General features: G+C 32.7%; 1 protein-coding gene across 1 annotated transcript in view; it reads left to right on the top strand.

Moving 5' to 3' along the window:
• Window positions 1-2216: 2216 nt before the first annotated feature.
• LOC105212868 (toll-like receptor 6) overlaps window positions 2217-12129 on the top strand; it is a 176575-nt gene continuing 166662 nt past the window's right edge. Inside the window, exon 1 of the mRNA XM_011185192.3 lies at window positions 2217-3268. The gene's annotated coding sequence lies outside the window, so the exon portion shown is untranslated. The remainder of the gene's footprint in view (window positions 3269-12129) is intronic.

Genomic DNA, 12129 nt, shown 5'->3' with positions numbered 1-12129 from the left:
TCGTCGCCAAGTTATTAACCCATTGACCATAGTATTTGCGCAATGCATATATTATATATATACGATAGGAACTGAAATGATCGCTCCGAGCCATTCGATAGCTAATGAGGTTCCAAATGGAGCGACTCATTATAGTGTGACTTCTTTGAAATGATCCTGGAAAAAATACTATAAGCCGCAGAGCTCATATGCTGGCTTTGATATCTTTGGAAGCAACAAACGCGCCGTTAGTTCTGTTTTTTATAAACTCGTCAAAAAAGCGAATGGAATGGGTCTGGTGGTGAATGAGAATAAGATGAAAAATATCCTGTCGCCAATCAAACAGTCAGAGCATTCTCGTCTTGGCTCCCACGTCACAGTTGACAATCATAACTTTAAAGTTGTTGGTATTTCGTCTATCTTGGAACCAGCAATAACAACACCAAAATGTCAGACTCGAAATCCAGCGCAGGAACACTCTTGCTAACAGGTGCTACTTTGGACTGAGTAGGCAATTGAAAAGTAAAGTCCTCTCTCGACGAACAAAAATCAAACTCTAAAAGTCGCGCATCGTTCCCGTTCTGCTTTATGGCAATGAAATGACTCCAGGAGTTTTCGAGAAAAAGGTTGTGCGAGAGATTTATGGACTTTTGAACATTGGTTGTTCGAACAGACGAAACCACTCCGTTGGTGACACGGTTGGTGCAAAATTTCATTCTGATATCTTCTGTGATACTTGATTTATGTATTTTAAATTGGGTTTGATATAAAAGTGTTCTAAATGGGAAAGAGGCGAGGTTGTAGTTTGGCAATTATTGTTGAAATTTCGACTAAAATTATTATGTTGATCATTTAAAGAGTTTTATTAAAATCCTTTTCCAACGATTTGTGGATCTTGGATTTATTCAGGACAAGGGATAATAATATCTGCATTGTTATTCTTAAGGTATAAAATTTTAGCGTGTTTGGTATCATACAGTTTTTTATCTAGTCAGTAAGTTAATTAAGTAATGGTAGACTTAAAATAATTATATAAAAAATAATAATACATATACACGTACATATATTTTTATAGTTAATCGTTGTTATTTTCCTTTTATATTTATATTGTCATATATCTAAGCGCTACTATTTAGCATATTAAATTACGAGTTGAAAAAGAATTTATCAATATCTCATCAAAGTGACATTACAATATTCATCAAAATGAGCATGATAGGTGGTGTGTTGTGCCCAAGGAATTTTAATAAAATTTTGTTAGAATTCCTTGCTGTCTCAATATAGCCGGTTCATGGAAATAATAATGAGAATAAATGTAAAATTTTGTTCTTGATAAGAGTTTGTATTTGAAAATGTATTTTTTAAACCTTATTCTTAGATAATAAGTTTATTAATGTAATAATGCGAGCCCAATACGACAATAATTAACTCGATACTGTTTAGCTCCATTTAGAACTAAGTTCACTGTATGTTAACTAACAGCACCATTTAACTGAGGGCTGTAAAGTGCTCATTAAGCCTTCAATCCAGCACTAAACTACTCTGTAGCAAAGTAACGCACAGTAAGAACATCGCCTTCAAACAAATGAAGTTTCATTATGGCCTTCGTGACAATAGAAGTTGGAAAGGAAGCCGAAAAGTGTATTGCTGTATTTACTGTTGGTTCGTTAGCAACTGGGTGTTGAAGTTAAAGCGTTCGTATGGCTGTTAGAGACTGCTTTTGCAGACTGCCGGTCGGCTATTTCGTCGTCGGTTAGCTGTTATGTTGTCGTAGCCGCGTCGTATCGAACATTTGTAATGCCGCATGCGACGCATGTTGCCGCCTTGCTTGGGCACACTGCGTGCTGGTGAGTGAGTTTTTGTTGCTTGCTGCTTTGCGCGCAGTTCTTACGTTTATCAGCAACTTCATGGCTAACAGCATTTCCAGTAGTTAACGTCAATTCAAAGTGAACGGTAGCAAACGTCAACGATTGTGCGCGAGCAAAACGGAAAAACTCGTCAACATTTTCGTCACAAACGAATTCGTACGCGTATGTGCTGCTTGCCGTTGCTGTCGTCGTTGTCAGTGTCACTGTCAAACGCATTGTTACTGTCGGATATTCAATGAGTGCGCTTTTTTCGCAACGACAAAATCGACAAGTTAATGGAAATAAAATTTTGCGCGCGAGTGCATGAAATCTATTTAAAATTTAAGTGTACTTTTAAAGGTTAAGTGTATATTTAGAAGTGCATAAACATTATTAAGAAATGGCTGCTGCGGCTCATCTTTACTGTTATTTGTAAACTTGTGACCAAAGCGAGTGTGTAAAGCTGCTGTTAGCACTTATATTGGGGCCTAATTAAGCGATATTCCAAAGTTAGTGCTTAATAAGCTGATGTGGCCATAAAAACCGCTTAAGTACATCATATGCAATTTAGCAAAAGTGTTGCATTGGATATGTGAATATATATTTACTTGTATATAAAAATAAACTATTTACCTTCGAGTAATGTATTGAAGTGTTAAAGACGCTTTCAGTCAAAATATTATTCAACAAAATATAAAAAATACCAAAATAAACGAATTTTATGCACAATGCCCTCAATCAGCAGTAAAGTTACGCCTTAAGTTTGCTTATTATTATTTTCTTGTGTTTCCAAAGTTTTACGAATTGCACTCTTGATGAATGATCGAAAGCTGTGAAGCATGTTTAGGAAAGTGTGCACGTGTTAATAACAAGTTTTCGGATTTTCTTTTAATAAAACGAAATATCAATAAATGCAATAATGATATATACGATATTTATATATCCAAGAAAGGTAGAATGTTATATGTGAAAGAAACTAATATTTTATTTTTATTAAAAATATGAACGACTGTAATAACTAACAACGAAAAATAAAAAAAAAACATAATATAAAAAAAAATTTTTCGAAACGTATTTTCAAGTTGGAAAACTTTCAAATTTTATTGCTTGTGTCATTCTACTTATGCCTATGTGACTGCGTGTCTTTGTGCTTATGAGTGACTTGTGTTAAAACTTGTTTCACTTAAAAAACACATAAATAGATTTTCCATAGCATTAAACACACACATATAAGTTATTAGTGTTTGTGAACTTCGTAAGCAATAACCAACAAAAACAACAACAAAAGAAAATACTAAAACAACTTATATAACTACTATACATAAAACAAAGAAGGATTTGTGTATAAGCAGCATACTTAACGGTATTTTTTGTTAGCTGCTGCCATCACAGCATCAGTGTCCTTACATTGGACGCGTGTGACGCGCCTAAACGTATGCAAAGTGAGTACCAGCTGAAGTAGACAATAAGTTTACAATAAGCCTGTCGCATCGGCAGGAAGCTAGTAGGCGGACAGCAAACAAAGAATAAAATAAAATAATAATCAAAGCGTATTACCGCCTTTGTTAGGCTTTGTTAAGTGATATGCACGCCAATAAAGCATTTGTGCATGGAAAAGTGTACAGCTGTCGTAGTTGCTGATTATTTTTGTTTTCGCCGACATTTTTTTCTCATCGAAATGTATTTTAGTTGTCTGTTTAGTGGTCGGCGCCATTACTATTGTTTACATTTTAAATCGTCTTTTCAAGAGAATCATATAATTCGCTGTAAGCAGCTTTCACAAGTTTATTAGTTTTGGTCGGACAAATTTCCAAAAATTTGGATTTTATTGTAAAGTTTTTGACTTCGGCCAAGAAGTGCACTTCAATTTGCGATTAAAAATCCGAAAGCTTCGAAATCATGCTTTCTCTCGCTTCCTAGATATCCACAGTGCAGTTTTCGGAATTTGTACATTCAAAATAAATGTTTATTAAATTAACTACTACATTCGAAATATGATAATAATAGAATTTATTAAAATACTGGATTTTGGAGCTTTTGGAAGGAGTTTACCACAATATACCATCACTCTTATAATCTCAAATTCTCCCATTCTGTATAATAAATTCCAACAATTGTCAATTATTTTCTCAGTTAGTAGGTACAAATTCCACGGGTCAGCCTTAAAAGGGCCACTTCAAACTATAATCAACTACCAAAATTTTTTGAAGCAGCCTTTAAACATTCTTTTTCATAAAAAAATAATTAATTTCTAATGATTTCTTCCTTATTTTGAATTTCTAAACTGTCTAAAATATGCATTACGAAATCATTTTTTTTTTTTTTTTAATTTTAAAATCCGTTTTTTTTGGTCATCAGACGAACCACAAGTTCAAATGAAAACGCGACCTACTTAAGTTCTTTTGTGTCAAGGCATTTGATTGAAAATTATCATTTGCTGTTTCATCGCAGCGGTTGCTCGGTGACGAAGTACAATCAAATTTAATAAAACCGCACTTAACAAAGTGGACATGGCGCTCCAACACACACATACACATACCCACACGGGCTATACAAAAATGCGTAAATGTGAAATAATTCGCCATTATATTGAATTCAAAGAAGTTAACTCAACTAAAAATATAAATTGGCATCGTATTTGCTGTGTCATTATACTTTGAGGCGAATACAAAGGAAAATCATTAATGATTGATTTCCCTACTCAATACAGCTGCCTCGGTAGAGTAATGTTTTCGTGTAGCAACTCTCACATTCCGTTGTGCAATTTCCGTAATTGGCTCACAAAGTAGAAGGTCGTGTGCGAAATAATTGGTAATTTTCTTTACTGAAGTTTACACAGGGAATATATTTTTAATTCTAAAAAGGAAATTTGGTGCTTGTTTTGCATCTTAAAAAAAAAAAACAGTGTTGAGCTGTGCTGCGTATCACTTAATCTCACTTTTACCTGTAATGTGAAGGTTAATATAATCAGAGAAGACATGCATTTCATAATTTTAAACAAATGTTTGCTAAAATAAATGAACACTACTTATTGTATTTCTTTATTTATTAATCAACTTTAGAAATTTAATTACAAGTTTTGAAATTTCCGCTGTTTATTTATTAGTTGATTTTTAAAATTAATTTAATTCTTTAACAAAATTTTTCAAAGTGAAAATATTTAAGAAATTGCTTAATATTTATTTTAAAGTGGTTTTTCTATTTTTCATTTCATAAATATATATATTTTTAAATTTTAAATAATTTTATTATTATTAGATATAATATTTTAATTCTAATATTTAATCTGTAATCTTATTTCTTAAATAAATTTTTATTTAATGTTTTAATTATTATTACATAGTTTATATCGTTAATATTTTACTTTTTATTTATCAATTGTTGGGGCAGATACATACATAAAAAAGGTTGTGTGTGAAATAATTAGTTTAATTTCTTTACTAAAATTTGTACAAAGAATAAATGAATAAAATATCTATAACAAAAAAGAAATATGGGCACAAAAATATTGTAATTTATTAAAATTATCATTGAGGCCTGGGCCTTTTTATGTTGATTTTATTCTAATATTTTATCCAAAATAATAATACATTTATATTTAAAATTTAATTTTTCAATTATTTATTTATTATTTTTAATTTGTTTAAATTCCAAAATATTATGAAATTCAAATAATCAAATTAATTAAATTAATTTAAATAAATTTACATTTTAGTTATTAATACTTTTTTCAACATAAGATAATAAAATAAAAATGTATATTTCAAATTCAAATTAATTGAGATTTTTTTATTGTTTTTTAATAATAATGCGATTATTTTATTTTTAATATTTTCATTAATTTTTTATGCACAATTAATTATTTTTATTAATATTCAATATTTTACTTTTTCCTTAACTTGTACTTCCTCTCATTTAAAAACCTAGTATCCCACAGGACAGTATTAATCTAAAATATTATTTTTCAAATTAGATTTTAAAAATAATTTTAATTTTATTTTAGATCAAAAACGCATCCTCTGAATAGCTTTAAAATTTTTCGTAGTTTTGCCGAGAAGAGATCTTCAATTTAGTTGATTTCAAGACGCACTCGAGTGCTCTAACCTCTTAATGCAAGCTTAAATTTATTGATTCAACCCATTATAAGCTTAATAGCTATTGGGCAAACTTTGCTTTCAGCACTCGAAAATCAGCTATTTCTGAAATTCAACACTCTTAACAAGCCATAAAATCAGAAAGGATTACTTTAGGGTTGCGTCTGTTGCACATACAACAACGCACTGACACATACTCTTATACAAGCAAGCCGGCCATTATTTATGCATAAAATTAGGCAGATTTGTAAGCAGATTTGTTTGCAGGGCTTTCATGTAGTTAAACAAACGCACACAACAACACAAACAAACAATGCATATACGAGATTTTTTACGGTACACATGCAAGCAAATACGCCTGCTTAGCCCAATTCAGAAGTCATCACAACGGCAATATTTCACTCAGGTGCGCCTAGTCGGCACCTCCAGTGTGTGCGGCGAACGGTCGGCTGCCTGCGCTGGTTTTGTCGGAATTTTTAAGCATCCTGTCAGAAGCCAAACAAACACAAAATAAAGCATAACCACAACAACAGCAACAACATGCATACAGCAACAGCAAAGCTGCCAAGTATGCATTGTTAAAATAAGCATGCAGTGAGAAAGGCGTAGCGGCTGAAATTATTTTAGGTCAGCCGTTAAGATTGCTCCACGCTCCAAATGAAAGACATCCACATGTAGATAAAAGTGACTTTGGGTCCATAAATAAGCAAACACCGGGCTCCAAGGTTGTTAAAAACAAGCCAATAAGTAAAAGTCCAATAGAATAATGCCGAGTACTTTGTTAGAAGGTGTAATAAATAAGTATACAAGGCACGAGAATTTACTTACACCCTAACTGTTGGTTTGCTGGTCATCCGATGGGTGCTCATCGGCTGCCAGTTTTCACTTTTGCGAAGGCTGATTTGATGAATTTTGCATTACACTTTGTCATCATCACTGCCTTCTTAACTCGAAGCCAATGACAATAAAGAGAATATTTAAGCGCGTCGCCGCATGATTTTATGACAACTGTAAGCCCAAATTCCGGCACTTGATATTGCTTTCAACATGACACTTCGGAAAATTTGCGCTTAATTGCTTGGACGTCAAAGTAACAGTGATAGAGAATGTGTGCCGAAAATATAAAGATTATTCTTTATTTAAATCTGAATGCGAATAATGCATTTAAAATACTTCTTATTATCGGCTAAAAATTACAAACAGTGAATACAATAACATGTAAAGAAAGGCTAAGTTCGGGTGCAACTGAACATTTTATACTCTCGTAATTTATTGCTATAGTTTTTGTGTAACACACAATTTGACTCACATATTCGGCACAAAGTCCAATAGAATAACGAAAATCTTCATATATAGTAAATGAGGGGTTTGGTAATTCCTGAACCGATTTCACTCATTTTCATTTGGCTAAGATATTTCACATATTATAATCCTATAATAAGGTATATGGGAGCTAGGGGAAGTTATGAACCGATTTTAACCATTTTTGGTACAGAGGCTATTAGAAGAAACATATTCCCTCTGAATTAAATTAAGATATATGAGTGATTTTAATCATGGTTGTGAACCGATTTCGCCCATTTTCCACACGTGTCATCAGGGTGTCAAGAAAATGCTATATACCGAATTTCATTGAAATCGGTTGAATAGTTACTGAGATATGGTTTTTGACCCATAAGTGAAGACGCCACTCCCATTTACCATTTTGTAAAAAAATCTTAGTGCAACTTCTTTCTGCCATTTCTCCTGCAAAATTTAATGCTTCTGACGTTTTTCGTTAGTGACTTAACCCACTTGTAGTAATTTTCAACCTATCCTTGGTGTGGGCGTGGTTATTATCCGATTTCAACTATTTTCATGGTGTGTGGTGGGGTACGTAAGGGAAACGACTGCAGAAATTTGGTTTATATAGCTTTATATACAGCTTTATTGGTTTGCGAGATATATATAAAAAACCTAGTTGTGGGCGTGGCCCTGCCCCCTTTCCCAAAAAAATTACATTCAAATATCCCCCTTAGTAGTGCGATCCTTTGTACCTAATTTTATAACTTTATTTATAGCTTAGTTATGACACTATATGCGTTTTCGGTTTTCGCAATTTTGTTGGCGAAATTATATATTTCAAAATGGAAAATATTAAATTTTTAAACATGGGAACTTGACATGCATACACCTATTTGGTCAGCTCTGGTGAACCTTAACCTTTTTGAGTATAGAAGGTCTGAAAATTAGATTGAGATTGTAAACTGTAAATAAAGTTCCACAATTATATGGTACAAACTTTTCACTTTCTATATAGTTTGAATGATTTCCAAAGGACCAGACGTTTATTATAATATTTTCGATACCAGTATTCAAAACAACTTCTTTATAGTGCGCTCTTCTTTGATTTTATTTCCTTCAACTCTTTGATTAATACCTCATTTGCTTCCTCTAAAACACTTTTAAATATCAGCAACTAAAAGTAATAAGAATATGTCTTTTGCCTTGAAAATTAATTAATCTTCACACGAGTAACATAAACTCAAATGCTTCCGATATAAAGTGTTCTCATAAATATCACACAATGCATGTATGCCTAAAACATGGATGGCATATATGGAATATATATATTTATCAACCCAACCACACCTGAAAGCTCATTACTTATTTAACTCTTCAGCCGAATGTCGGTGACCTCATTAAAGTGCGCTGTCACAATGTCTTTTTAAGGATGAATCTAGACGCTCAAAAAGCGGATACACTCAACATAAATTATTTCGGTATTGAATAGGCCGGCGCAAACACACGAACAGCAATATCCTTTCAGATATCATTTCACATGTGTGAAGACACACAACTTTGCATTTAAGAAAATGCTTTTACGCCCACCATTCAAATTCATTGTTATAACTGACATTTGTTTATGTTACACTCGCACACAATGAGTGGGTGCGTCCGTGTCTGCAGTGGTGACAGAATCCTTTTGTTTGCACATCGCGCATCAATTACTTACAATGTTGTTTGGTGATTAATAGCTTGTATGATTAATATGCGCACAACTACTACAAACAAGTTAATATTTACATATGCTGATATGATATGTATATGTATGGATAGCTGTGCCTGTAAGTGTTCTCATGCTACGCTAAGATGTCTCCTGCTGTTCACTACTCACCGGTATGCAAAACACTCTTTCGGTTAACGCCCACGCAAACCCATAAGTTCGTCCTCACTTATAATCCTATTTGCGCTTATAACGCTTTTATAAATACTACAATGCGCGCACGCTACAAATAAGTGTAAGTTAATTTGATTTATGAAAGCGACATGAAGCATATTCTAGGGCGCGCACACACATTTATTATTCAATTGCTCTTTTGTGTGCTCTGTCTCTAGTTTGCGTATGCACGAAGCTCTGTGCTGTGCAGGCAAGCCAGTTAAAGTATCTGCAGAATTTCTGAAAGCAAATTGCATTGTCTGTTTTGTGCGAAGAAACGGAAATAACAAGTGATCAGTCGTCAGTGATGGAAATATGTATGGTGGAGAGAAAAACTATTAAATAGATTATTTCTATATATGTTGAAAAAAGAGAATATTATATATTTGAAATGAATTTATGGCGTCACTTCAGTTTACGGATATATATATACACACACACCATGTATATACAAATATCTGCTTTATTTCCGTTAACAAGATGTATGTATATCTAGGTATGTATTTCATTCGAAAGAACGTCCAATTAGTATTTCAAAGTTATAATGAAATATGAATACCAATCCCAGAGTAAACTATAAATGATGTCTTTTAAAATACGAAAGCAAAAGGAAATATATAGAAGATTTTTGTATTATAAATAGTGGCATGTGCAAAGTTTTGGGTGCAACTAAGCGAAGAAACATGATACATTTTAATTTGAAAATCATATTTTAACACTAACTATGCGTGGAGTTTGCAAATAAATCAGAATCAACAAAAGAAACTATGAAAAGTATATTTTTGTACATCTGGCATCTGTTTGCTACCAAACAATAAAGGAGTATGCCAGCATTTATTTCTAGGATTCATTGAGATTTTGGTTTTAATAATTTACATTAACGAGTATCTCGCAAAGGAAATACACATATTGATAATAGGTGAAATTATCTGCAGCAAATATTTGATATATTGGTATCACAATGGGCCGTAAACTGAATTTTATTCTTCATGTAAATGATAGTTACCAAATCCTAAAATATGTTTGTGAAGGAATGGTCAAACGAGTTTAAAACTGTAAATTATATGCTCAGATAGATTCGGCCCAAAAGCATTTCGGGTCCTTGTTTAAATTATCATCATAATCATTCTCCTTAAACTAGCCTGAGCTTATTATTCCTTCCACTTTGGCTAGGCAAATTCAGAGTATATATCTTATGGCTAAACTATTGGCAGTAAGTCTGTGTTTTCTTCAATGTTGTTAATTTTGTAAATGGATTTAGCTATCGCGTTCAATATACGAGTATTTAGTACTTTAATTTTTCGTTTAACTGATCCATGCTCTTTGAAAATTCGTCGCGTCACTAATAGTGAGGAACAATATTTCACTACCGGTGATTTTTTCACTGTGATTGAAAAATCGCAAATAGCAACTGCGATCAATTTTTGTAAACAGCAGTGAATTACAATCACAATGGCAGTCTTGTTCGATCACACCAGTTCAATACTTTGAGTTCGATCGCAGCAGTTCAGTGATTCTAATTCGATCACAGTAGTTTAATGGTTGAACACAGTAGCCATTTTAGAATAGTAACTGAAATTTTAGTGATTTAAAAATTGCAATATCGCTCAGCACTAGTCCCTAAAGAAAATACTAAATCTTTCGTATAATCATTACATTATTAAACTATCACGATATTTGCGTTTCATGATTACTCTTTATAATTGGGTAGTGTTATGAAATGCGTGTATTTATCCAGGACAAATAGCATAGCAATATATCATAATCAATTCACCACAGTTAGTACTTGACTTCTATCAAACTGGGTTTTATTTTGCTGTTCAGAAATTCTATCTGGAATAATGGTCATTAATTTAACGATTGAATGAATTTCTGTAATGAGGACGGATGATTACAATTTCTTCCAGATGAAACAACTGATAAATAATTACCTCTCAAAAGTGACATTTTGCACATAGTATATCTGTAATATAATTTGTAAATTACCTTATAGCCTTTGCTGCTTTTAAGAAAGAATATTATTTTTTTCATTAAAATCGGATTAAATTCATTATTAAGGATAGCTCTGAAAATTTACAAATTTTGTTTACTAACAATTAAGTGAATTCTCTTGACTATTTTTATTTCTCTTCATTTTCAGTTTTTTCTGTAGGCAATTTAAACAATACTCAGTTTTCGTGACATTACTTTACACCAAAGTGTACAATGCTTACTTTTTTTGTGAAGGTGGACAATATTCGATTGCGCCAGAAATTAAACACTCCTTACTTGTTTTCTGTACGCTTAATTTTCTTGTTCTATTTTTCTCAAGACAATTCTGTCTTCAAGGTAATTGGATGCTAATTATTTGCTGCTCATAAACATTTTGTTGTTGCCAACTGTTGACCTTGAAATATTCAAAAGTTGTTAATTGGAATTCAAAGTGTTGTTACTGTATTTCAAATGCACTTTAAGTAGAGTGTGAGTATCAGTCTGTTATGTTAACCTTTTTGTGAGGTCATTCTTATGCGCGTGACCTACTCTTGCGTAATTCTTTTTCGTTATCCTCGTAGTTCATTATATGCTCTAAATTAGCATTGATTTTTGAGTAAATTTAAATTTAAAATCACTTTCTTAACGGATTGGTTGACTGGGACTGAGCAAAGCATCGAAACTTAAAAAACATTATTTTTGTTATTCTCTCTTTATGCCACCTTTATTCCTCCAATTTAGTTTGTTTGTAAAGCGACTCTGCTTTTTAAACTAGTGCGCTCTCCAATTCAGTTTTAAAAGTGAATATGTGTACGTGTTTTTCTACTTGTCGCTTTCAGTTAGCGCAAGTCACCTGCTGTCTAGCGCTTGCCAGAAGACTCTGTACTTTCTTTTTGTGCAAATTTCTTTTACTACATTTCCGCGAATTCCCTTGCCCTTCGTATGCCATTTTTCCAATTCGGCTTTCGCTTTTTGAAAGCTGCTGATGCGAAAGTGCCTTATCACTCTAATAAGAAACACTTTTCAAAGTGGTTGGCGG

This window comes from Zeugodacus cucurbitae, chromosome 3, assembly GCF_028554725.1.
Source record: "Zeugodacus cucurbitae isolate PBARC_wt_2022May chromosome 3, idZeuCucr1.2, whole genome shotgun sequence".
NCBI lineage: Eukaryota > Metazoa > Arthropoda > Insecta > Diptera > Tephritidae > Zeugodacus > Zeugodacus cucurbitae.
The sequence above is the reverse complement of the archived record's forward strand: the minus strand, read 5'-3'. Positions and strand labels throughout refer to the sequence as shown.